This window comes from Schistocerca gregaria, chromosome 2 (genome assembly GCF_023897955.1).
Source record: "Schistocerca gregaria isolate iqSchGreg1 chromosome 2, iqSchGreg1.2, whole genome shotgun sequence".
In the NCBI taxonomy this organism is placed as follows: domain Eukaryota; kingdom Metazoa; phylum Arthropoda; class Insecta; order Orthoptera; family Acrididae; genus Schistocerca; species Schistocerca gregaria.
Genome location: NC_064921.1, coordinates 709,661,625 through 709,689,407, shown reverse-complemented (window position 1 = coordinate 709,689,407; position 27,783 = coordinate 709,661,625). Strand labels below are relative to the sequence as shown.

General features: G+C 42.9%; 1 protein-coding gene across 5 annotated transcripts in view; it reads right to left on the bottom strand.

The window, feature by feature from the left end:
• LOC126334822 (galactokinase-like) overlaps positions 1-27,783 on the bottom strand; it is a 110,799-nt gene that overhangs the window by 73,391 nt on the left and 9,625 nt on the right. The gene's annotated exons all lie outside the window — the stretch shown is intronic.

Here is a 27,783-nt window from a genome sequence, read left to right as displayed (position 1 = left end):
TGCACCATCTGGGATGCGTTGCTGCACTAGTCTACCATAAGATCCACCACATCTCATTTTACATCCATATAGATGTCAGCTGAGGCATACTCAAGCCTTGAAAAGGCCATGTATGCCTAAGTTTTATGTCACAACCTGTATCACAAAACCAGAGAGGGTGTGAGATCTTCCAGCAGTGGGTCTACCTCTGATGTAGGCAACACAGACACAGAAGATTGCCACAGCATCAGAATAAGACAGCTGGTCTGCCTGCACCAGTGAGGATGAGGACGCAACCATGGGTGAGTGGGGAAAGGAGGGCATGGGTTCCAATTCCATGAGCTCTGCAGTTGGAATCGCAGGAACAAACACTACCTTTGTCCCATTCTGTGAGCGAAAGTAGGGCAGCGGAGGATGCGGTGCAGATGGCAGCAGATGTGCATGCTGACACAAATGGGGGTGTCCTACAGGGAACACACAAAAAACTGGCCACATCACCTGATTAGCATTGCGTATGTAGTAGTGGTTGCATTGTCTGACTTCCTGAATGTTGTTAAAACCGTCTTCCATAATGTTCACAACAATGAATCGCATGTTATCTGCCACTTTTGCTATCGAGCACCTAACCCCCCCCCCCCCCCCCCCCCCCCCCCCCCCGCCCCTGCCCCACAACCAAGTTCGAGTCTCGGCCCGGCAAAAGTTTTAATCTGCCAGGAAGTTTCATATCAGTGCACACTCCAAGGTTTGTAGGAGAGCTCCTGTAGAGTTTGGAAAGTAGGAGATGAGGTACTGACAGAAGTAAAGCTGTGAGGATAGTGTGTGTGTCGTGCTTGGGTAGCTCAGATGGTAGAGCACTTGCCCATGAAAGGCAAAGGTCCCGAGTTTGAGTCTCTGTCCGGCACACAGTTTTAATCTGCCAGGAAGTATCATATCAGCGCACAGTCCGCTGCAGAGTGAAAATCTCATTCCGGTAAACTAATGAAGTTTCAAGAACTGGCTTTGAATGAAGACTCTGGGAATATACTAAAACCCCCTATATATCACTCCCACAGGGAATGTGAGAATAATATTAGATTAATTACAGCATGCACAGAGGCATTTAAACAATCATTTTTCCCACATTCCATGCACAAATGAAGTAGGCAAAATCCCTATTAACTGGTACAGTGGGATTTATTATCTTCCATGCAGTTCACAGTGATTTGCAAAGTATATGCAGATGTAGATGTAGTACACAACTAAATACAAATGTATTAGATTTAGCTGTAGAGAAACTCCGTGTAACAACGACAGGCATTATTTTGACAAATACAACCCCTAAAAAGACAACAAAATTCATCAGATCACTAAAATTTAGTAATATTGCTAATGTTGTCCTAACTTGAGCTATGTCTGTACTCAGTCACTGGCTCATGGCATACTACTTTATGAACAAAGAAATACAATAGAAATATCCATCTATAAAACCAGAGATAGGCAAATGGCTCTGAATTACAGACCTATTTTGATGGGTGGCAGACTTTTTCTGACAAAGTCTTTTTCTGATACAGACATTTAACAGATACACTGCAAATGCTCTCATTTTACAATATTGTATGTTAAAAAAAACTAATATGCTTCAAATTGGTTTTGCTAAGACCAATCTCAGTAATAATACGTAACAGACAGTTGAAACTGCAACATCAGGAAGGCAGAATGCAACAGACATTATACTGGCATGTAACATATGCTTGGATACAACAATGAATTGCATTCCAGCACAACCAAAAAGTAGCTGAAGTAACACTATCAACATTTAGTATGTAAGGTAACATTATATAGCCAGTTCATCATTCAGAAATAGTATCTGAATGTTGTTTGTTTGTGAGAATATCATATTGGGCCTGATGCAGTGAGGTGGTATGTCTAACAGCATGTGTTAGAATTTGAAAGTGGTACAATCAGGTTCTGTCAAGGTAGTAGTTTGTCTTTCTGTAATACTGGTGCTCATGTTGGTTGGCATCCACTGACTGTCACATGAATATAGAATCAATGGATTCAGAAAAGCCATACCAAACACCATTCAAGATCTCAGAGACCCTGTGCAAAAATACATGACAGGATATACACATTGTTCCCTTGGCTGTGCAGGATTATTCAAAAATGTCAATTACCTTGTGTCAAGAAAAGGGCTCTTTATTGGAAGACAGGTTTACACAGAGGCATTGTGATATTGTCTGGAGTACCATGGACTATCAGCAGGGAAATCGTTGTTACAGCAGCAGAGAGTGTACCGATAGTGTTGCAACCAATGACATCACTGGGCACAGAAGTGAGAGTACATTGTCTTTTCAGGTGAGTACCACAATGAATGAATCCATGTGTGGAGATTCTAAGGAGAATGAACTGTATGAATTGCATTTGTTGCCATCATATGTTCCAGCACCTAGTGTAATGGTTTGGAATGCCGTTGGGTACACAACATTTGTTGCACCCTATTTCTGATGTCTTCACGATATGGTTCCACAAAGTAAAGGAAGCCAACATGTTACCTGTCATGCCTTGATCCATCCCAAAATAGAGGGTGCCCAACTGTTGCCCTGGCTAGCATGTTCTCCAGATCTCTCACCCACTGTAATCACCGATCATGGGATGCCACTAATAAACCATCTTGGGATGGCACTAATAAACTCAAGAACGCGATCGGCTGAGTGTGTGTCATCTGCTAAAATGGACAATATATCAGGCGACAGCTGTAGATGGGCGCGTAACGGAGTAAAATAGGGGCACTCAAGTAAAAGGTGTCTTACCATCCACAGCTGAGAGCAGTGGGGACAGAGTGGGGGAGGATCGCCGCTTAAAAGATGTCGATGGCTAAAAAAACAGTGCCCTATCTGGGAGTCTTCCTCCAGACAATGAGTTCGGGAAGAAAAGGTCCAAGCACAGAGAAGAGCTTTCACGTCCCGCAATTTATTATGGGGAAGTGTCGACCAATGTGCGTGCCATAAAGGAACAACACGACGACATAAAACACTCTATAGATCGGCAAAGGGAATCGTGCGAATAGCTGGCCGAAGAAGAGAGACTGCAGCCTTGGTCGCTATATTGGCCGTCACCGAGACGTCCCCCAAGTGGGGCAAGCGTAGGCAGTCCTGAATCCGGTGAACCAGAGGGTGGACAGGGTAGAGAGCTTCGAGACTGAGGAGAGAGGTGAGAGAATCTGAACAGATAACATACTGTACCCGCTGATGGCGACGGATGTATTGGACAGCCTGGAGACATTCATGTTGCAGACACTGATGTCAACGGTAGTACACGCAGGATATAAACATCACAGCAAGCTGGATTGTGTTGAAAACATACTGGTGTGTTTTGAAGGAGAACTCCAGCCAGCACCACATAAAGACATGGCACTAACTTCACCATGAGAGGCACCAGCCTTGAGACCAACAGTACGCACATTCTGGACACAATTGGGAGCACTACTTTGCCTACACCAATGACATGCTAATCATGCATCAAGCAGATCACTCCACTGGGTGTGTATTTAGATGGGGCCCAGTTGCTCTCTGTCAGTTCAGTTCTCTGTGCCACTGCAACTACCTTTTATTTTCCATTCCACTTTGTCTGACAAAAGCCCAATGGGCACAGCCTTACTCCATGCAGAAGACTTTTCATTTGTTGTCCACTAAACTTGTTTTGAATTGTTTATTGGGACTGTGCTCTTCTTGTGTTCCCGGCAGTGCAGTACAACCGTTGACAGTGTCTTGCATTTCATCCTCTCACTGTAGGCAACAAGAGTACCAGTTTTGTTCCACCTGTTCAAAAAGAGTAGTATTTTTCAGTTCCACATTCATCCCTTTTCTCAACACCAATGACATCAAATGGTTTATCATTTATATTCCCAGTATTTTCAGTGCTTTCACGGACATTTTATGAACTATAGTGCCATTTTGCCTCACAAGTTCAAGAGTACTCAGCAGATCTTTTTGTTTCAGCATGTGAATCCAGAAACAAGTTGAGTTGACGCACCTACTGCTTGCCATGTAGCAACTTCAGAAATAACAGAAGGCCCTTCTGCAAATGTGGCCCATCAGGATGCTGTCCAGCAACTTCAGCACTATCAGGAGCTTTTGCAATGGATGTGGATCTGAGTGAGGATAATTTGGCTGCCACCGTTACAAGAATTTGATGAGAATTGGAGCTGTGGCCTGCCTTCATCACAAGGTTGGAGCAATACTTCATGATCTCCACAGTTCAAGGTGACATGCCCAATGAGTTTTCTTCTTAGCCTACTTTGGTGCTCATGCCTATCCATATCAGCTCTAGGGTGGATCCTCATACTTTACAGTATATCTATTTAAAATCCCAACTTACTGCCTATTATACTTCACAAACTGATTCCAGTGCTCAAGCACGTTCCCCCTCCCAAGCTGTCTTCCACGATGCTCCTGTGTGCTCCAGCACACAACAGTGCTCATGCACATGGAACCCTCTGTAGGCTTTAGTGCTCATGCACACAGTAACAACTCCAAGTCATCATCTGTAACATAGTGGGACTCTTGGCTAGTCCCAACATATTATGTGTACAATCACATTTCCCAGTTGTCTTCTACAACATACCATGTCTCCTTGTCGGTGCTTCCTTCCTATTGCTCTCTTTGTCCTCTTCAAGATGATCGGCTGTCCAGGATGTCAACCATATACATCCTAATCTGTTGTAAATGCACTGGGAGCCCACAGCACTTCAGCGACCATATCCCCTTTAAGTACGTTTACTATCATTCATTCCAAGGTGCTTCACATTACCAAACACCCTGTGATGCAACAATGTTTTCAACTTCTCCTACAAGGTGTTCTTGTGTTATTTCCTTTGAACTCTGGGAGTCCCCTCTAGTGCCCCTTTCAGATCTACATCCTTTTTCAGACAGATTGTTTCATTCACAGACTGATTCCTTTTCTTGGCCTCCCACCCAAATTTTTACTATGTCTGACACCACTCCAGTTAATGGCGATGTTCCCTGCTGTCAACTGATGCCCTGGCATCCTGTCAGTTTCTACAACTACATTTATACTCCGCAAGCCACCCAGCGGTGTGTAGCGGAGGGCTCTTTACGTGCCACTGTCATTACCTCCCTTTCCTGTTCAAGTCGTGTATGCGAACGACTGCTGGAAAGCCTCCGTGCACACTCGAATCTCTCTAATTTTACATTCGTGATCTCCTCGGGAGGTATAAGTAGGGGGAAGCAATATATTCAATACCTCATGCAGAAACACACCCTCTCGAAACCTGGACAGCAAGCTACAGCGCGATGCAGAGCGCCTCTCTTGCAGAGTCTGCCACTTGAGTTTGCTAAACATCTCCGTAATGCTATCACGCTTACCAAATAACCCTGTGACGAAACGCGCTGCCCTTCTTTTGATCTTCTCTATCTCCTCCGTCAACCCGATCTGGTACAGATCCCACACTGATGAGCAATACTCAAGTATAGGTCAAACGGGTGTTTTGTAAGCCACCTCCTTTGTTGATGGACTACATTTTCTAAGGTCTCTCCCAATGAATCTTAACCTGGTACCCGCCTTACCAACAATTAATTTTATATGATCATTCCACTTCAAATCGTACCGCACGCATACTCCCAGATATTTTACAGAAGTAATTGCTACTAGTGTTTGTTCCACTATCATATAATCATACAATAAAGGATCCTTCTTTCAGTTTTACATGATGTCACTGCTCCACATTCACACAGTGATCTTCCAATTCTGGTCCTAATTCCTGCTTTCTGTCAGACTGCCACTGGGCTGGCAGATCCTTCGAGTGTGGTACCGAGCCCTCCCACTACGGCAGCAGCACAAGGCCACATACTTTCTCATGTTCCTCACATGCAACCCACCATAGTGACCACAGAAACTGTATCTTCAGGTCTGGCTTCCACCGATGATTTTCTATCCACAATGAGTAAGCTCTCAGGGCCAGGTACCGACTGATGTTGCAGTTCATTACTCAAGAGTCTCATGACGGCACCATCGAGACCTTCAGTGTTGAAGGCCAGCTGCCAACCACTGTTGTGTGGTGCTGCTGGACTGTCTGCAGGTTTTGCTGAGGCTCAGCGTCTACACCCGGTTCTGGTTTGCCTTTGGTGTTGGCTGTTGTTGTGTTTCATGTCCTTACCTTCTCCTTCCCGCCACAGGCATTTCTTGGACACTTGGCTTCTACTGGGCAGTGTCACTTCATTTTCCCTGACTGTTACTAGCCTCATGCAATTCCACTTCTTTCAGACAGAATATTCAGCAAGCTGCAGCCCATCAGTCTGTGGTCCACACTGATTTGGTCCATACATCATGAGTCCTGCACCGGGTGACAACACAGTCACCTCCAGGGTCATCTCACCTCCCTCAAGATGGCCAAGCCTCTTCCTTAGGAAAACCTATGCAGGCCACCAGTCAACTTCACTGGTTCCATTGTTACTCCCTCTTGGAAATCCACATGAAAAAAGTCCGCTCTGAAGTACGGATCCAGTACCACTGGCAAGTGGTCTGTCCACTGCAAATTCAACTATATTCTTACTCTTGCCAGATCTGCCCCGGTGTGTGTGTGTGTGTGTGGGGGGGGGGGGGGGGGGGGAGGGGGGGGGGGCGTGCGTTCCTGTTCAAGCTAGCTTCAGGTTTCACAGCCACTCTTGGGCCTGTGATCAGATTCTTCTTTATGCCCTCAGGTTCATGGTTCCAGGGACGGGGACTCAGTCTAGATAGACACCCTTGCCCATGGACAGTGGCAGCAACTCTTATTTATGTGTGTGGGGGAGGGGGGGGGCGTGCGTTCCTGTTCAAGCTAGCTTCAGGTTTCACAGCCACTCTTGGGCCTGTGATCAGATTCTTCTTTATGCCCTCAGGTTCATGGTTCCAGGGACGGGGACTCAGTCTAGATAGACACCCTTGCCCATGGACAGTGGCAGCAACTCTTATTTATGTGTGTTACCATATAGGACAGATCAGATGGGACAGAAAACCATTTGTTTCAAGGGAATCATCATGGCATTCCCCTTACATAATATGAGGAAAACCATGAAAAACCTAAATTTGGATTGCCAAACATGGATCTGAACTCAACTCTTCCTGAATGAACTTCCACTGCCTTAGGCAGTGTATTATCTTGCTCTACATGTAATAAAATGTGATATATGTTTATGAAGATGTTATAAAAGCAGATATTGTTTGATTAAAATGTTACTGACAACACACTCTGAGTGTCTGCCAAAAGTGAAAACAATTAAATGGTCACAAACTATGTGTTGTACTTTCCTTGATCACTGAGCTCCTGAGTTCTGAATCAGTAGTAGTCATGACTTAGTGTCTGGCCACTAAGAATCTTATTGGCATAACAGTAACCACAAAATCAGTGTATTAACCATTATGCATGGCATTTTAGCCATGAATGTCATGTTGTGCTATCATTCTGCTTGTTTCAAAAGAAGAGATGAAGAACTTCCAGGTCCACTTTGAGCACTATCTATGACTCCTCACAAAAGTAAGGAAAAAAATAAATGTAAATCACATATGGCACTGTCGGCTGGAATATCCCACAGGGTGGGTTCAGCCACTTGTCAGGAAAGATGTTCTTCCTCCATAAACATTGCCCACTTTTCTTGCAGATATGGGAGTTTGTCATGTGCATATTTGTAGAGTGTAGGTGAGTGTAATGGATGTGTCTATATTGAAGTGTTACATTTGTGTTATTAATTGATTATGAGAGAAGGGAGAAGGTGAGACCTGGTGCCAGCACATAGCCTACTCTTCTCGAACAGCACCAAAGGAACAACCAGGCTTGATGTTTTCATCTGATAGACAGATCACCATCAACATTGTCACATGCCATCCTTCATGATACACTGTGGATAGGTTTGGAATTTAATCGAGGACATTAGCACAAAGACTGATAAGGAACTTCATGCCACCACTTATCCTCATCTTGATGTCCAAATAAAGGATGTAAAAATTTCAACCATCATCAAGATTCAAACCAGCTTACCTCTGAGTTAACCATCACTGCACTGGTGTGTATTAGCAACCTTAGCAACAGAGGTGGTATAGAAGCAGGGTTAAAATATGTTTAGAAGTATGTGTCAATTCAATTTTTAAGAATATATAGTACAATGCAAATATTTAGTATCCACATTGAATTCACACTACACCTATACTCTGAAACCAATGTGAATTGCATGGTAGACGAAACTTGTCATTGTAACGGATGGGTCATACAAGCATTTTGTATGCAATCACCTTTGTAGACTGACTGCTTTTTTCTCAATTATCCTACCAATGACCCCAAGTCTTCTGTTGCCCTATCTGTGACTGAGCCTATATTATCATTCCATTTCACATGTCCACATTTTTTACACGTTGGTATTTGAATGAGGTAACTGATTTCAATTGTGGCTTACAAATATTTTAGTCATATGATATTGTGTCTTTCAATATTTTTGAATAGCAGTTTCTTACAGTTATTAACATTTAATGGTCGTTACCAATCTTTGCATCACTTTCAAATCTCATCAAAAGCTGACTAGAAAATTTTTCCTACAGTACTTCATAATAGATAACTCCGTCAATTGCAAAAAGTCTGAGGTTATTATTAATATTGTCTGTCAGGTCAGTATGTACAAAATGAACAGCAGGGAACACAGTACCCTTCCCTAGAGCACACCTCAATGTACTTCTGTATCCATCAGTGACACTCCATCTAAGGTAATGTGCTAAATCCTTCCTCACAATAAATCTTCAATCTAGTCACAAATTGTATTTGATAACCCTTCTATTTCATTAACAATTTCTTAGTAAAACTGACTGGTGTTTATATACTACTACTATACCAAATAAATTGAGTGTTAAATAAAATTATAGTAATGGGAGCAAACTAATTTCATGATGCATGGTTCAGAGAGCCTAAAAATTATCTTGTGCCCCTCAACGTATCATACATTTACATGTTTTATGAAAAAATTGTTATTCTATTTTATATGAAAATGTTTAATACTTTTTTCTACTTATTCAACATCCCTCTGTGGTAGAGACATTAATATAGGTCTGTTATGGTTTTTTTTTTTTTTTTTTTTTAAATAACTGTTGGTGTAACATTGAGTCAAATGCTTTTCAGAAGTCAATAAATACTACTTCTAACTGACTGCCTTGATGCAGTTCTTTCACGATGTCACATGGGAAAAACATGAGCTGCATTTTGCATGACCGATGCTTTCTTACTTATGCTGATTGGCATGGAGGTGGTCATTCTGTTTGAGGCACCTCATAATATTTGAGTTCAGAATATGTTTTAAGAAATCAATAATAGTGGTGGATGGTAGTTCTGTGGAACACTTCTGTTGGCCTTCTTATACAAGCGTGTGACCATAACTTTCTTCCAACCACTGGGCACAGTTCATATATATAACCTTAATCATACTTCCAACATCACCACAGCTGAAGCCCAGGCTATCCGTGATCTGAAGGCTGACCGATCCGTCATTCTTCCGGCTGACAAGGGTTCCACGACCGTGGTACTTGATCGTTGGGAGTATGTAGCTGAGGGACTGCATGAGCTTTCAGACAACACTACATACAAAGTTTGCCAAGGTAATCCCATTCATGATGTCCACGCTGAGCTTCAAGGAATCCTCAGAACCTTAGGCCCCCTAAAAAACCTTTCACCTACTCCAACAACCTCCTGACCCCAATGACACCTCGCACTCCTACCTTCTACCTACTTCCTAAAATTCACAAACCCAATCATCCTGGCCACCCCATTGTAGCTGGTTACCAAGCCCCCACAGAACGTATCTCTGAATATGTAGATCAACACCTTCAACCCATTACATGCAGTCTCCCCCATCCTTCATCAAAGACACCAACCACTTTCTCAAACGCCTGGAATCCTTACCCAATCTGTTACCCCAGGAAACCATCCTTGTAACCATTGATGCCACTTCCTTATACACAAATATCCTGCACATCCTGGGCCTCGCTGCAATGGAGCACTTCCTTTCACGCCGATCACCTGCCACCCTACCTAGAACCTCTTTCCTCATTACCTTAGCCAGCTTCATCCTAACTCTCAACTTCTTCACTTTTGAAGGCCAGACATACCAACAATTAAAGGGAACAGCCATGGGTACCACAATGACCCCCTCGTGCGCCAACCTATTTATGGGTCGCTTAGAGGAAGCCTTCTTGGTTACCCACGCCTGCCAACCCAAAGTTTGGTACAGATTTATTGATGACATTTTCATGATCTGGACTCACAGTGAAGAACAACTCCTGAATTTCCCCTCCAACCTCAACTCCTTTGGTTCCATCAGATTCACCTGGTCCTACTCCAAATCCCATGCCACTTTCCTCGACGTTGACCTCCATCTGTCCAATGGTCAGCTTCACACATCCGTCGACATCAAACCCACCAACAAGCAATAGTACCTCCATTATGACAGCTGCCACCCATACCATATCAAACGGTCCCTTCCCTACAGCTTAGGTCTTTGAGGCAAACGAATCTGCTCAAGTCCTGAATCCCTGAACCATTACACCAATAATCTGAAAACAGCTTTCGCATCCCGCAACTACCCTCCTGACCTCGTACAGAAGCAAATAACCAGAGCCACTTCCTCATCCCCTCAAACCCAGAACCTCCCACAGAAGAACCCCAAAAGTGCCCCACTTGTGACAGGATACTTCCCGGGACTGGATCAGACTCGGGATGTGGCTCTCCAGCAGGGATACAACTTCCTCAAATCCTGCCCTGAAATGAGATCCATCCTTCATGAAATCCTCCCCACTCCACCAAGAGTGTCTTTCCGCCGTCCACCTAACCTTCGTAACCTCTTGGTTCATCCTTATGAAATCCCCAAATCACCTTCCCTACCCTCTGGCTCCTACCCTTGTAACCGCCCCCGGCGTAAAGCCTGTCCCATGCACCCTTCCACCACCACTTACTCCAGTCCTGTAACCCAGAAGGTGTACACGATCAAAGGCAAAGCCACGTGTGAAAGCACCCACATGATTTACCAACTGACCTGCCTACACTGTCAAGCCTTCTATGTAGGAATGACCCACTACAAACTGTCCATTCGCATGAATGGACACAGGCAGACAGTGTTTGTTGGTAATGAGGATCACCCTGTGGCTAAACATGCCTTGGTTCATGGCCAGCACATCTTGGCACAGTGTTACACCATCCAGGTTATCTGGATACTTCCCACTGACATCAACCTATCAGAACTCCGGAGATGGGGACTTGCCCTTCAATATATCCTCTCTTCCCGTTACCCACCTGGCCTCAACCTCCACTAATTTCAAGTTGCCACCCCTCGTACATCACCTGTCATTCATCATCATCTTTGCATCTGTACTTCGCCTCGACTTACATCTCTGCCCAAACTCCTTGCCTTTACATATGTCTGCTTGTGTCTGTACATGTGCGGATGGATATGTGTGTGCGCGCGAGTGTATACCTGTCCCTTTTTCCCCCTAAGGTACGTCTTTCCGCTCCCGGGATTGGAATGACTCCTTACACTCTCCCTTAAAACCCACATCCTTTCACCTTTCCCTCCTGGCCAGCACATTCTACAGATCTCTCACCAACTGAAAAGGTGTGGTCAATGGTGGTCGTCACAATACGCCAATCACTACTCTTGATGAACTGTGGAATCATGTTGAAGCTGGCGTATCACCTGGCGTGATGGTACGGTTACACGTCTCCTCTTGTTCGCATTGAGGCCACTTTGAACAGCTGCAGGGGTATACTACTCATCTGGGGCTGCTACCCTGTTTGACTCAATGCCCAGGCGTATCAAGCTTATTTAGAATGACACTGTAGTTCCTAATCCTATAGTGGAAGTCAAGGAAGATGCAGCCTAGCACATCACCAAACCCTAAAAACTTTTGTTTTAAAGAATTCCACTCGACCAGAGCAAGGAGGCCACAATCAGTTCTGAGGACAATTCTGCAGTTTGTGTGCCTTGTTGAAATTTTGTGAGCAGGTGTGTGCTTCTCAGCATTCTCCACCAGTCACTGGAATGACTCAAGTATGTCGTCGGAACTCAGAAAATAGGCATTGCTTGTTCCAACATTCACTATAATCTGGAGCTCGTTTCACCCAGTTTTTTTAATGGCTGCCAGCACAAAATGCTGAATAGGGTCTCCTGACATAAATAATGAGTGCACAAGATGATCCTTTTTACCCCTTACTGCCATTTCCATACAGAGTACCATTATTGTTCAAATTCTCAACAGCATGAGAAAGGGGGAGCTTTCACTTCCATACTATACTTATTCATTTGGCAGTCTGTGTGCTGGGGAAAGCATATATCTTCTGCTTCTAGCATCTGCTTCAGTTAGCATGACAAACATTAAATACAGAATACACTTTACTAGAAGAGATTAAAGAACTTCTAACCATGTGTGAATAAGGTCCCTTACAAAGCTCTTTGCCAGTCTACGAGGTACAACAATAAAGTAACGAAACTGATTTTCTTTGCACTTTGTGGCAACCCTGCAGGTTTGCATAGGCACAATATCTTTGATCTTGGTCTATAAGCTGCTTCTAGTCCAGGCGGCACATTGATGCAACTCCTCAATCACGAGTTGTGCTGTAATAGGTTAACACGTGTTTGTGTCTCTCGTCAAGGAAATGGAACTGCATAATATTGTACAATGGTATGCCATTCCTTTTTGTGTTAAATTGGGTGTGAACACGATGACAACTTACAGTAAGCTTCAGAAGGCTTTTGGAGAACAGGTTATGTCAAGAGCTCAAGTTTTTCATTGGCATAAAATGGTTAGTGAAGGCAGAACGAATGTTGAAGATGAAGACTGCAGTGGACGACTATCAACCTCACGGACGGATGTCAACTTGGCCAGGGTTCATGAACTCGTACAATCTGATCGAAGATTATCTGTGAAAATGATTGCAGAGGAACTGAACATCAATCAAAAATGTTCCCCAAAAATTTCACACCACAACAGCGAGAAACACAGAAAATGGCAGCTGATCTGTTAGAGCAAACGGAAATCAATCCAGAATTATTGAGCTGTGTTATCAATGGTGATGAAAGTTGTTGGTCCCCCCCCCCCCCCCCCCCCTCCCAGTACGATCCAGAGACAAAATGCCAAAGTTCACAATGGTGTTCAAAGGGATCACCGAGATCAAATAAAGTTCGCAGGTCAAAGTCAAAAGTGAAATGCAAGCTTGTGTGTTTCTTTGATTCCAAGGGAATTGTTCACAAAGAGTGGGTGCCTCCTGGACAAACAGTTAACCACAAAGAAATTTTAGAAAGACTTCGTAAAAGAGTTCTTCGTGTTGTGCCAACATTGCTGATAATTGGATTCTGCATCACGGTAATGCGCCATCCCACACTGCTCTGTCTGTACAGCAATTTTTAACTGCAAAACAAATTTCAGTACAACCACAGCTACCTTATTCACCAGATATTGCTCCGTGCGACTTTTTTCTATTTCCAAGAGTCAAAAGGGTAGTCAAGGGACACCATTTTCAAACAACACAAGATGTCCACAAAGCTGTGACGAGGGTCTTGGAATAAATTACAGAAGATGAGTTCCAGAAATGTTACCATCAATGACAGAAGTGCCAGAAAATGTGTGTGCAGTCAGAAGGGAACTACTTTGAAGGAGACAATACTAAACTTGACTAAAAAGGTATCCAACATTTTTTTTTCACATCAGTCTAATTACTTTATTGTCACACCTTGTATATACTGTAATATGAATTGCTGTTGTTGGTCTACCTACAATGTTAATCAAATAGTAATGTCAGAAGAGAATGAGAGGTTTTTTTTGATGAACATCAGATTTGTGACTGATTGATTTAGATACCATGAGATTACTATATAAATGCACATCACTATAGTACCTCAATGCCAATCTGTGTGCACTATCAAAACTGGTGCAGGATTTAGGGTTAAGGCTCAACTCATCCAGAATCCAAGCAGTGCTGGTTGGTCACTCTAGGCTCATTAGCCCAAAATGCTAGGGATGCTTACCATCTTTAACTCTAAATGGGGCAAATATCAATTTCTCTCCTTCAACAGAGAGTTTAGGAGTACTGATAAATGACAATCTAAATTTGTCTGAGTACAGAAACGCAAAGTGTGAGAAGGCATTGGCATCTCTCCATGCCCTGCAAAAATATAAAAAGCTATTCCTTATTGACGTGAAAAAGAAACTGGTACAAACACTTATAATTCCAATTATTGATTACATTGGTGTTATCCTGCAAGACCTTTTTTAGGAAAGCTCACAGCACCTGAACTGGTTATGAATGCCTGTGCTCATTACATCTGTCCTATTTGACTCTTTGGTCATACTTCACCATCATATGTACAGCTGTCCAGGTTATGGGCAGACAAGCACAGAGATTTCCATGCCCTCTGTCCTTTCTACTGTCTTATCAATGAACAATGTTCCTCATATCTCTCCTTGGCCTGAATGTCCTTACCTGAATATAATGGCAGAAATACCCATTCCCATCAAAGCAAAATCCTTTCTTCCCACTGCATCGTTCAGTCACTTTCTCGAAGTTCTTCTCAGTAGCATGAACAAGACTCTGTAATAACCTCCCACATTATATTAGAGAACTGAATAACATCTCAATCTTCAGAAGACAGTTAATGACATATCTACTAAAGCAAAAATAAGGATTATCATTGTCCTCTTTATCCTTGCACATCCTTCAATCCAACCAGATCTTCCTAGTTTCCTTGTATTCTTAGCTGGTGCAGTCTCCATTTCCTGAGAACTCTATATCACAAAACATGTCTTGTACACCTATAAATTCTTTTTATATCTGCCACTACCATTACTGTTACTATTATCATTATTATTACTCTTATTATTATTATTATTATTATTATTATCACTACTAGTGGCAGCAGCTGCAGAAGCACATACACTGCCAGTATTTACCCAAACTGCCACTTCAAATAATCAAATCGTTTTAATACTATTTGTCATATAAAGCTATTATTTCTCAGGAAACTGTGAGAACTATATGGAGAAATTGTTAATGTTTCTGCATAGATATAAGACACATAACATTCTTATGTTTGGTGATATTAATATAGATGTGAAAATCTATAATTTTAAAACTAATCTTTTGTTACATACTTTGTGATCATGTAATTTTTTTCTGTCTCAACAGTAAAACTAAAAAACAAAAAGCATGCCTAGATAATATTATTGAAAATGTCGACAGAAAGAATGTTGGTCTGGATGTTATGAAATCTATACTGTCTGCCCATGATGGCATACTTCTACAAAATAACTGGACATGGTGAAATTCTTAAGCAAACAACAGAACCCTGGGCAGTGAGACAGCTAAATGATACAACGTACTGAATATGACATGTAGAATTGTGTAGAGTGGAAATCCACTGCAGTGCAAATTGACTAACTTACTGGAGCATTTGAGTGCTTCTTACATACTATTGTAAATATCTTTTATGAATGTTGTCCACTCAAAACAAAATCCAGTTGATTACATACCAAGAAGCAGAGAAAGAAGTTCCATAAGTTGGCATACACCTTTCTCCATAGATTAAGAAGCCTGCTTCAAGTATATTGCTGCAGAAGAAGCTAAGTAGCACAGTCACTATAGTGTATGGTTACGATACTTGACTGTTGCATGGAAGGTCGTGAATTCAAAACTCACCTGAACTGTAAAATTTTAATTTCTATATGCGGTTCAAGTACATTCAAAAGTGTCCACAAATGTCAAGAATCATTGTACTGGAATGCTCTGTAACTGTACATATACCGTATGTGTTCTGGCCGGAGGCAGTTCGCTCCATGCTCTTGTATATGCAAGTGCTGAATAAACCTTCATTAAGTGAAGTTAGTATTTGTCATTCATATAATTACACCTTCTTCTACGTGACATTATTCTGGTGAAGGCGGTGGGTATTGGAACTTGTGATAGTGCACATTATCAACGACACAGTGGCTCCTATCAGGCCATGACAGAAGAAACCCAAGTTCGAGTCATATTCAACAGATCGCAATCTATCGGAGACACAAGAAGAAGAGGACGTTAAGATGACAGCAACTGTGTGCCACCACACGAGACATCCTTACAGGTTCTCTGGTGAAGATGGCCAAGATCCAAACAATTGGCTCAAGGTATATGAATGTATAGCCAAATTTAACAAATTGGATAACAGCATGTGTTTGGCTAAAGTATTTTTCTACTTGGAGGGCACTGCCAAGCAATGGTATTAGAACAATGAGGAGAAGTTCAAAAGTTGGGAAGTTTTCCAGGCGGAACTGCGCAAGCATTTCGGCGACACACAACAACAGAAGCGCAAGGCTGAAGATAAATTAAAGTGCAAGGCACAGCATCCAGAAGAAATGACAGCATCCTAAATTCAAGACGACTTGGAGCTGTGTAAAATAGTGGATCCCAGAATGGAGGAGGAAGATAGGGTTGCATGTCTCATGAAGGGTGATGCTGAGGACATGTATGAAGCCCTACTCCTGAATGAGGTTTCGACAGCAGACGACTTTATAAAATGGTGCCAGTATATCGAGACAATGCATCAAAAAAGAAATACCTGCAAGAAGTTTGAACGGCTTCCATACGTCGTATCGATGTCTGTGACGGAGGAAGAAACTGATTTCACAAGTGTTCTTCATCAGATAATGAGAGAGGAAGTTCAGTAGCACTTGGATTGCATGGTGAGCATAAAACCGAGACACTTCAAGAGGACATAATGAAAGAAGTGGAACAGACATTGAACCTAATCTTTCAAACTTCATTTCCCTTTCAAATGGTGAAAAAGTTGAGACCCAGATGAAGATACATTCCTACAGTGCCCCACGAGGAACCCATTTGGGCACCAAGGAAGACAGACATCTGGAGGACCCAGGATAATCAACCAGTATGTTTCCACTGCGGACGAATGACGCCTGCGCCAGAAGACAGCAGACCGATCTTAGCCGACACCAACTACAGAAAGACGAAGATGAACAAGAAGATGTGGGTGCAGGACGATGTAGGCCACCATCGCTGCAAGCTAGCCGCTAGAGAGGACGCTTCCCAACATGCCGATCAAGGTCTCCATCGCCGTTTAGAAGCTCCAGCCAATCACCCAGGTACCACAACCTGGAAAACTGAAGGGTGTGACCTTCCCTGGAGGTGAGGTCGCTGAAGAGGAAAATCCTCCGCCATCGATCACTACTAAAATGATAGGAAACTACGTTGATGTCCTCATGGGTGGCAGACCATCCCAAGCTCTAGTGGACTCTGGAGCATCGTATTCAGTCATTTCAGAGAAGTACCATCGCCAGTTGCAGAAAACCATATTCATCAACAACAAAACATCTCTGCTGAAGGTGGCTAATGGAAAATATGTAAAACCTACAGGAACATGTGTTATTCGTGTGGGTATAAGTGGCCATACACAGCCCTTAGAATTCAACATCTTACAAGAGTGTAGTCATGATGTCAACCTTAGATGGGACTTTTTGAAAGCTTCCCAGGCAATTATAGATTGTGCTCACTCGAAGATATTGCTAAACAAGATGAGATACTGTGGACACAAAGATGCGCATGTGAGTGTGTGGAGACTTTGTGTGCTGGATGAAGTGCTCATTCCTGCAGTCAGCGCTAGAAAGGTAACTGTCATGTGTCATGCCATGCATCAACCCATGGATCTTGTAGTGAAGTGTAAGAGAAGCATACCACTGAAGAATAACTTGGTAATCCCTGCCTCTGTCGTCTCATTAAAGAATGGATTCAGTGAATTGTGGATCATTAACTGTCGCCAAGAACTACAGATCCTTTCAAGACGCATGTGCATAGCAATCGCTGAACCGTTAATTGCACAACAGCTGAGCATCATATAAACCTCCCATGCCGAGTCTGTGGGTGAAATTAGTGCTACCACTATGAGACAAGATCTTCTAGCTTGACTATCACCAGATCTCACTAAGGAACAACAGAAGAAGCTACTTGCCATTCTTCAAGAGTTCTCTGAATGCTTTAATCCACAGGTGAAGAGCAAATTAGACAAATTGATGGTGAAGCACCAGATTAGCACTGGAGACCATCAACCAATAAGCCAGAGAGCATACCATGTGTCAGCAAAGGAACATCGAATAATTCGTGGCAAGGTAGAGAAAATGATGAAAAATGACATCATTCAGCCTTCGCAGAGCCCATGGTCATCACCAGTGGTTCTCGTCAGGAAGAAGGATGGCAGCTGGCACTTTTGTGATGATTACAGGAAGCTTAATAAGATAACTAAAAAGGATGTTTACCCTCCTCCACAAATTGATGATACACTAGATTGTCTGAAGCGCATTAAGTTTTTCTCAACCATGGACATGTACTCGGGATACTGGCAAATCGAAGTTGATGAGGCTGATCATGAGAAAACTGCATTCATTACCCCTGAGAGCCTATATGAGTTTAAGGTAATGCTGTTTGGTTTGTGTAATGCACCAGCAACTTTTGAATGGATGACGGATAATCTTCTGTCACCTGAAGTGGACGATTTGTTATTTAGATGACATTATAGTGTTCTCAGAGCCATTTGATGAACACACAAAAAGACTGAGGGCTGACGGAACAACAAGGCAAACTGAAACTTAATCCAAGAAAGTGTCTCTTTGGAGTGAAGGAAATCTAAATATTGGACGCCTTGTGTCAAACGAAGGTGTGCGGCCACACCCAGAAAATATGATATCTACACTCCTGGAAACGGAAAAAAGAACACATTGACACCGGTGTGTCAGACCCACCATACTTGCTCCGGACACTGCGAGAGGGCTGTACAAGCAATGATCACACGCACGGCACAGCGGACAAACCAGGAACCGTGGTGTTGGCCGTCGAATGGCGCTAGCTGTGCAGCATTTGTGCACCGCCGCCGTCAGTGTCAGCCACTTTGCCGTGGCATACGGAGCTCCATCGCAGTCTTAACACTGGTAGCATGCCGCGACAGCGTGGACGTGAACCGTATGTGCAGTTGACGGACTTTGAGCGAGGGCGTATAGTGGGCATGCGGGAGGCCGGGTGGATGTACCGCCGAATTGCTCAACACGTGGGGCGTGAGGTCTCCACAGTACATCGATGTTGTCGCTAGTGGTCGGCGGAAGGTGCACGTGCCAGTCGACCTGGGCCCGGACCGCAGCGACGCACGGATGCACGCCAAGACCGTAGGATCCTACGCAGTGCCGTAGGGGACCGCACTGCCACTTCCCAGCAAATTAGGGACATTGTTGCTCCTGGGGTATCGGCGAGGACCATTCGCAACCGTCTCCATGAAGCTGGGCTACGGTCCCGCACACCGTTAGGCCGTTTTCCGCTCACGCCCCAACATCGTGCAGCCCGCCTTCAGTGGTGTCGCGACAGGCATGAATGGAGGGACGAATGGAAACGTGTCGTCTTCAGCGATGAGAGTCGCTTCTGCCTTGGTGCCAATGATGGTCGTATGCGTGTTTGGCACCGTGCAGGTGAGCGCCCCAATCAGGTTTGCATACGACCGAGGCACACAGGGCCAACACCCGGCATCATGGTGTGGGGAGCGATCTCCTACACTGGCCGTACACCTCTGGTGATCGTCGAGGGGACACTGAATAGTGCACGGTACATCCAAACCGTCATCGAACCCATCGTTCTTCCATTCCTAGACCGGCAAGGGAACTTGCTGTTCCAACAGGACAATGCACGTCCGCATGTATCCCATGCCACCCAACGTGCTCTAGAAGGTGTAAGTCAACTACCCTGGCCAGCAAGATCTCCAGATCTGTCCCCCATTGAGCATGTTTGGGACTGGATGAAGCGTCGTCTCATGCGGTCTGCACGTCCAGCACGAACGCTGGTCCAACTGAGGCGCCAGGTGGAAATGGCATGGCAAGCCGTTCCACAGGACTACATCCAGCATCTCTATGATCTCTCCATGGGAGAATAGCAGCCTGCATTGCTGCGAAAGGTGGATATACACTGTACTAGTGCCGACATTGTGCATGCTCTGTTGCCTGTGTCTATGTGCCTGTGGTTCTGTCAGTGTGATCATGTGATGTATCTGACCCCAGGAATGTGTCAATAAAGTTTCCCCTTCCTGGGACAATGAATTCACAGTGTTCTTATTTCAATTTCCAGGAGTGTATAAAGGAATTTCCTATTCCTAAAAGTATTAGAGATGTGAGAAGCTTCCTAGGATTATGTTCTTATCACCGTCATTTTATCAAAGACTTTTGTATCAAAGCCAGGCCACTCCAAGAGTTGTTAAAAGCCGATGCTAAATTTATCTGGGATGCTGCTCAACAAGATTCTTTTGGTGTGCTGGGAGAAGCTCTGACGACTGACCATGTACTTGGTCTGAACGATGAGAGAGCACCTACAGAACTACACACAGATGCTAGTGATATGGGATCAGTGCTGTTCTGCTGCAAATTTCAGACTGAAAAGAGAAGGTTATAGCCTATGCGTTTAGGACACTTACAAAACCGAGAGAAACTACTCAACTACAGAAAGAGAATGTCTTGCTGTGATCTGGGCCAGGTGCAAATTTCGACAGTATCCCTATGGAAGGTATCTCTATGGAAGGCCATTCACTGTTGTTGCAGACCATCATTCACTTTGTTGGTTGACAGGTCTTAAGGATCCAACAGGACGACTCTCCAGGTGGGCACTACATCTTCAAGAGTATGACATTACCATAGTGTACAAAAGTGGAAGAAAACACGAAGATGCCGACTGTGTCTCAAGAAACCCTATGCAGGCCCATCAAGACTTTGATGAAGACAGTGACTGTCTTGCTGCACTCCAAGATCTCTCTGCTGAGCAGAAGACGCACACCAAGGCATCTCAAATTATGCTTGCCTTAAATCAGTCAGAGGGCAAGAAAGGACAATTTAAGATAGTTAATGGATTACTTTACAAGAAAAATTTTGATCCGTTTGGAAAGTGGTGGCTACCAGTGATTCCTAAACACATGCACTTAGATGTTCTACAGAAATTCCATGACACACCTGAGGCTGGATATTTAGGGTTTATTACGACATATGATAGGATCTGCAAGAGAGTTTTTCAGGCCAGGTTTATTTAGGAGTGTCTTTCACTATGTGTCACACTGTCTAGAGTGACAGAGGAGAAAGGCAGTTCCTCAGAAACCACCTGGCCGACTCATACCAATTCCACCAGCCGAAAAGCTTTTCCATTGTGTTGGGATTGACCTCTTCAGACGATATCCAACGTCTGCTAGTGGCAATAGATGGATTATTGTTTGCACTGATTATCTGGCATGCTATGTCATTACAAAAGCCGTCAAAACAGCCGAAGCATTTGAGGTAGCCAAATTCATCGTGGAAGACATTGTATTAAAACACAGTGCCCCAAGGTCATTAGTTACAGATCGAGGGAAAGTTTTGCAATCAAATCTTGTGACAGAGATAAACCCTTGGTGCAACATTACTCATCACATGACAACTGCCTACCATCCACAAACTACGGGCTTACTGAATGCCTTAATAAGACTTTGGGTGACATGCTATCAATGTTCGTCAGTGTTGACCAAAGCAACTGGGATGAGGTGCTATCTTTCGTGACATTTGCCTACAATGTCACCAAACAAGACACCACAGGATTTACGCCATTTTTCCTGATGTATGGGCTTGATGCGACGATGATGATGGACACTGTGTTTCTGTTACATCCTGATGATGTAGACGAAGACTACATTGGCCAGATGTTAACCAGAGCTGAGGAAGCTCGACAGTTAGCTCGACTCCGCATGCTGCACGCTCAAGAAAACTTCTGCCGAAGGTATGACGCGAGCCATCGCCCTGTTGTCTACCAGCCTGGTGACCTCGTCTGGATACTCACTCCTGTTCGGAAGGTTGGTCTCTCTGAGAAGCTCCTCAGGCGCTAATTTGGACCTTATAAGGTTGTAAGACAGTTGTCAGATGTTACTTATGAAGTTGAAGATTTTGACCCCGACACAAGATGATGAAAGATCAGAGATACAGTCCACGTCCTTCGAATGAAGCCCTATAAGGATCCTGCAACCCAGGGTAAATTCGAAGCTCCGGCAACAGGCAACAAGCAACAAGCAGAAAGGTGATGAAGAGCACAACGGCAAAGGAAGTTCTAAGAAGATCACTGCCAAGGCGAACATCAATTATCGGCAGTCGCAGTATGCAGGACCAATGACTCGTTCCAGGACTAGGAGGACGTAACACCAAGACACTGTTCTCTTAAGGAGGGAGCAATGTCACAGAAGAAGCTGAGTAGCTCAATCACCATGGTGTAGTTGTTATTACACTAGACTGTTGCAAGGAGGGTGGTAAGTTCAAAACTCACCTGAACTGTAAAATTTTAATTTCTATATCCGGTTTGAGTACATTCTAGAAGTACCACAAATGTCAAGAATCATTGTACTGGAATGTTCTGTAACTGTATATATACCTTATGTGTTCTGGCCGGAGGCAGTTCGCTCTGCACTCTGGTATGTGCGTGTGCTGAATAACCCTTCGTTAAGTGAAGTTAGTGTTCATCATTCATATAATTACACCTTCTTCTACATGATATTATTGTGAGAAATTCTACTTAGAAATTCATTCTAAACCTGTTTGTAACAAACTTAGAAAGATATGCAGAAAAGAGATACTTATTGTCCAATGGGAAGTACATTTTATGTCCAGCAGCAAATACAAATCAAATGAAATGACACAATTTCAGAGACTTTACTAGTCTCATACAGATATGATTTTATGTATATAGACTGACACGGCAAGTGAAAATTTGTAGCAAGGCTGTGAATCGAACCTGGGTCTCCTGCTAACTAGGCAAGTACACTAGCCACTAAGCCTCCTTGCACAGCGGTTCACACAACTGCACAGATTACCTTGGCATGCCTCCCTCCTCTATTCAATTTCTCATTTCCCCCTCCCAGTCAGTAAATTCTCTCCTACACATGTTCTTGAATAACACCTCCGCATCACACATAATGTGGGATACAGTCTGAAAACCAGGTGCAGGTACTTATAAATGAAATGATGCAATTTCAGAGACTTTACTGGTCTCATACAGATATGATTTTATGTATATAGTCTGAAGTGGCAACTAAAAATTGTATCAAGGCTGGGAATCAAACCCATCTCTCCTGCTTACTGGGTAAGTGCATTAGCCACTGAGCCACCTTGGCACAGCTGTTCACACCATTGCATAGATTACCCTGGGAGGCATGCCTCCCTCCTCGATACAAATTCTCATTTGCACTGGACACAGGCTCATGTCAACACGGCCCGGCTCCCTCCATCCTGCAGGCCAGCAGCTTACTCATTGCTTGCATCAGCTGCCAGTACTGCACCACTGTTGGCTCTCAAGAAGCAGACCAGTGCTACTGACAGCTGGCCGCACCACCCACTTCAACTCAGTGCCCTGCAGTCCGGCACCCACCACCATTGCATGGCCAGCAGCCACAGTGTCAACAGTGCTGCCCGTGTCTTACTGCTGGTACAGGACAAACAACCCGCACGTACCAACGTTTGCCTCCACCCCACTCTCATGGGAGGGAGGGACAGGGGCCGGGGGAAGCTGTGTGGTGGCCTTTCGCCGTACAGCTGTTTTAGCAGTTCTGTACACCCCAGACTCTCAACAACCCTTTGTTAAGGCTGAAGTTTCTCTCTTTGGATGTTACTTCCATCCCAAGTTGTCACTCCTGCTGTGTGACTGGACACCCACACACTATGGTCACTGGTTACCGGTGGAGAACAGTTGCTCTACCGTAGTGAGACTTCCACCAACCTAGCCTCCACCAGGCTCCTTCTTCTCCTCATGGGGTCAACATATGTTTTTGCTCCATGCTCGCACCGAATTGGATACGCCACATGGCAATATATACTGTGAAGTTTTGAGACACCTGTGCTGCAACTTTTCTGCTCCTGCTGGACAGCAGTGCATGTAAATGGTGTTTTGTGTCACACCTTCAACTGGAGACTGTTAATTCTGTGCCTCATGTCAGAATTTCGTAGTGCAGGTGAAACTTGGGGACAAAACTGCCACTCTGCTTGGCAGCCACCTTTTCTACCACCCTACGCCATTTTCCAGTGCCAACCACACAAGCAAGTGGCTGTTCAGAACTTACGAATTTCGAGACTATTTTGCGCGATTGTCTGTAGTTGCATAATCAGTAAGAGATGTGTTCCTTGACCATGTGCGAACATTGTCTTTGTTTTGTGCCTGGCATTCCTTGCTCTGTCATTGTGTAATCAGCTTATAAGTAAGGTAAGGAAACGTTCCTACACCTGCACCAAACCCTAACTCATCATCTCCTTATATAAAAGAGTTTTTGCAAAATTTTGCTGATACTATGCCAACTTGTAATAGGAGAAAAGTGGAAGCATTTGATATAATTAAGTCAGTAGCAAAAGTAAATGGCTCCAGGTCAGAAAATATTTAGAGCTTCTTAAATTTTGTGATTAAAAAAAGAATAGGCTTAATATCAATCACTCTATGCAGACATATAAACTGGATGTCTGTTAATGTTTTTACAGAATGTTTAAAAACGACAGTAGTCATTCCATTATACACAAATGGGTAATCCTGCACTAATAATTGTTATCATCCAAATTCACTTTCTCAAAAATAATTAAATACTGTATACAAAAGCAAATTTTCATACATTTGTGTAAAAACAATATACTGACTAAATCTCAGCTTGGTTTTATAACCCAGTTACCAACAGTTAAAGCTGTTCAAAACGTTGTTTCTATTGTACAATCCTCTTTTGAATCCAAACTATCTGCTGAAGCCACACTATTGAACTTGAGCAAGGCATTTGATGCTGGAAGGAGCAGCCTATGGGCTCTCAACAGCTATGTCGTCAATGCATTTCATTCTGCAAACCTCAGAATCAAATTCAATTACTGGAGAAACCATGGTGTTACAGCATTATGGACCTGCAACTTTCCTTCATTAAATGCTGTCTCAGTATCAGGAAACAAACTGTGAGCTACAATGGTGAAAAGTACAGTTTCTGAATGTTGTTAGAGGTGTTCCCAAGGATCAGTGCTTGGGCCACTACTGTTTATCATATTTATAAATGATATGTTCAGCAATATGCCAAGCAAATTTGTGCTTTATGCAGATGATACAACTTTCATACTTCGTAAATAAACTGAAGGTGCAAAGTATAGATTTCCTCGGATTATATAATATGTTTTTGAAGCTGACAACATAGCTATTAACTACAGAAAGACTATAAATATTTCTTTCGGCTTATCCACAGTTGATGTGAAATCTACTTCTGCCACCTCTCCTAGGTACAAAATTAACTTGGGAGAGTCACATACCCTACACGTCTCAAAAGCTTTCACGAGTAATCTATCTACTGAATAAATTATGCATATCTGTTTCTGAGAAACTGGTGATTAACTCCTATTATCCTTTCTTTCATTGACAACTGAGCTATGGCATTCTTCTGTGGGGTAATTCTCAAGTGGTCAGCAAAAATTTTATTTAGTGGAAGAAAGCCATCAGGAGCATCTCTGGGATTACCAAAAATCACATAAAACGTAGGTCCTATTTCAAAGAATTACGATAATGACAGACCCATCTCTTTTTATATACAGCTACCTTCTGTACATAACAGAAAACCATAACAGTTACAACCTTAGGCAATCCATTTATAATAATAATACTCATTGAGCATTAAAGGTAGACATCAGGTTACCTTCCATTCGGAAAGTAGGTGCACTCAATGACTGTTATGTGGCTTATAAATTATAGAGTGCAGCAATAAGTCGCCTTTTTTAGATTTTAGTACACAAATCCAGATTTCGGCTAGTGCTTAGCCATTCTTAATGCTAAAAATACAAAAAGTACTTGGTCGGGAGATATAATAAGAAGTTACAACTAATTGCATAACTTATATGGCTTGTATATTACATACCACTGTTTTCTATTCTCAAGGCATGTAAGTCCCTGTTGTTCAGACATCAGTCACATTTCTTTGAATACTATTGTATAAAGTAGGTACGCTGTGTGGAGTACACATCGGTTGGTTGTATGATGCCCTCTAAATGAACTATGTATATAATACTTAAGGGGAGTAAAAAAAAACTTCAAATTTGCATGGGAATTACATAAAATAAACGATAAGTAAAATTCTTTACGTTGTTCTCCGACTTATTTCACGTTTGCCAGTAAATATAGAAATATGTATAAGAAATTTTTAGGTTCACTCCTTGTGAGTCAGTTGTTCTATTCTGTAAACACCTAAGAAACATCAAATGGGTAAAACCGTTTTTTTCTTTCTTTTTTTACATTTATTTATGAGACATAAGAAGGCACATGCTATATGCAACTATTAGAGTTGACCTGATTTAAATGTTTTTATCTTTGTATTATTTTTTCTCTTTATATAAACATCATGACAAGTACATTGTTCCTCTTGTTCATAGATTGTGCCAAATGCCAGCCAGATGGATGGTTGGTGTAACTTGGCATTCCGTTACAGATATGGAGGGTACTAGTCTCTTAGCCACTTTAAACCAATTTTACTTATAAATACAGCAAAACCAATACAATGAATTGCTGTTATTAACAATGTACATGCATCTGATCTAACATACCATGGAGAAAGTTGAGTGGGGTCAATGTTATCACCATTGTACTCGTACAATATTGTGCTAATGGCTGCTACATATTGTCAAGGTGGCAGGAGCTACTTTGTTTCCCCTGGGTCAAGCCTTACACTGTTTCCTAACAACAAGTTTTCTAACAATTCCCACACAGCACATTTTTCATAACAACCAGATCATTAATCAGGTTGCTATCGGCATTCTTGTGAAGGCAGATTTCCAGCTCTTCTAGGAGGTCAAGGAACCTGCCCTTCTCGCATTTATGCAACAACCTCACATCAGATGTCAAAGTCGGCACCTTATATTTCTTTGTAAGTAAATCGGCAGCCAAACTCAATTTTTCCGAGGTATCTTTTCTTCCCAACGTGACATGTTCCCTAAACCTAATTTCCAGCCTCCTTCCTGTTTGGCCAACATAACAGGCCCTACAGTCTGGGCAATCAATTTTATAAACTCCAGAAGCAAGAAATATGTTCTTTGCATCTACAGAGTGTTTCATAATACATCCTAAGTGATTTTTGGTTCCAAAAGACACTATCCTTGGCTTGGCTCAGAGCACTATGGGACTTAACTGCTGTGGTCATCAGTCCCTTAGAACTTAGAACTACTTAAACCTAACTAACCTAAGGGCATCACACACATCCATGCCCGAGGCGGGATTTGAACCTGTGACTGTAGTGGTCGCGCAGTTCCAGACTGTAGTGCCTAGAACCGCTCAGACAAAAAGACATTATCACATAATACTTTCTAAAGATAGTTGCAATCGTTGTACTCGCTTTTCCATAGTAAGGTAAACTAACAAACTTAGTATTTTCTTTAAAAGCCATATTATTGTAAAGCGTCATCCTATTTTTGTATTTATTAGCTATGTTCTTATATATAGTACCTACAAAGTCATGTGGATAGTTATTCACTTTTGCAATGTACCTTATATATGAGTATGATGGTTATAACATTGACCCCACTGAACTTTCTTCATGGTATGTTAGCTCAGATGCTTGTACATTGTTAATAACAGCAATTCAGTGTATTGGTTTTGTTGTATTTATAAGTAAAATCAGTTTAAAGTGACAAAAGGCTAGCAACCTCTACATCTGTAACAGAATGCCAAGTTGCACCAGCCATCGATCTGGCTGACATATGGAATCATCTATGAACTATTTAATAAATAAG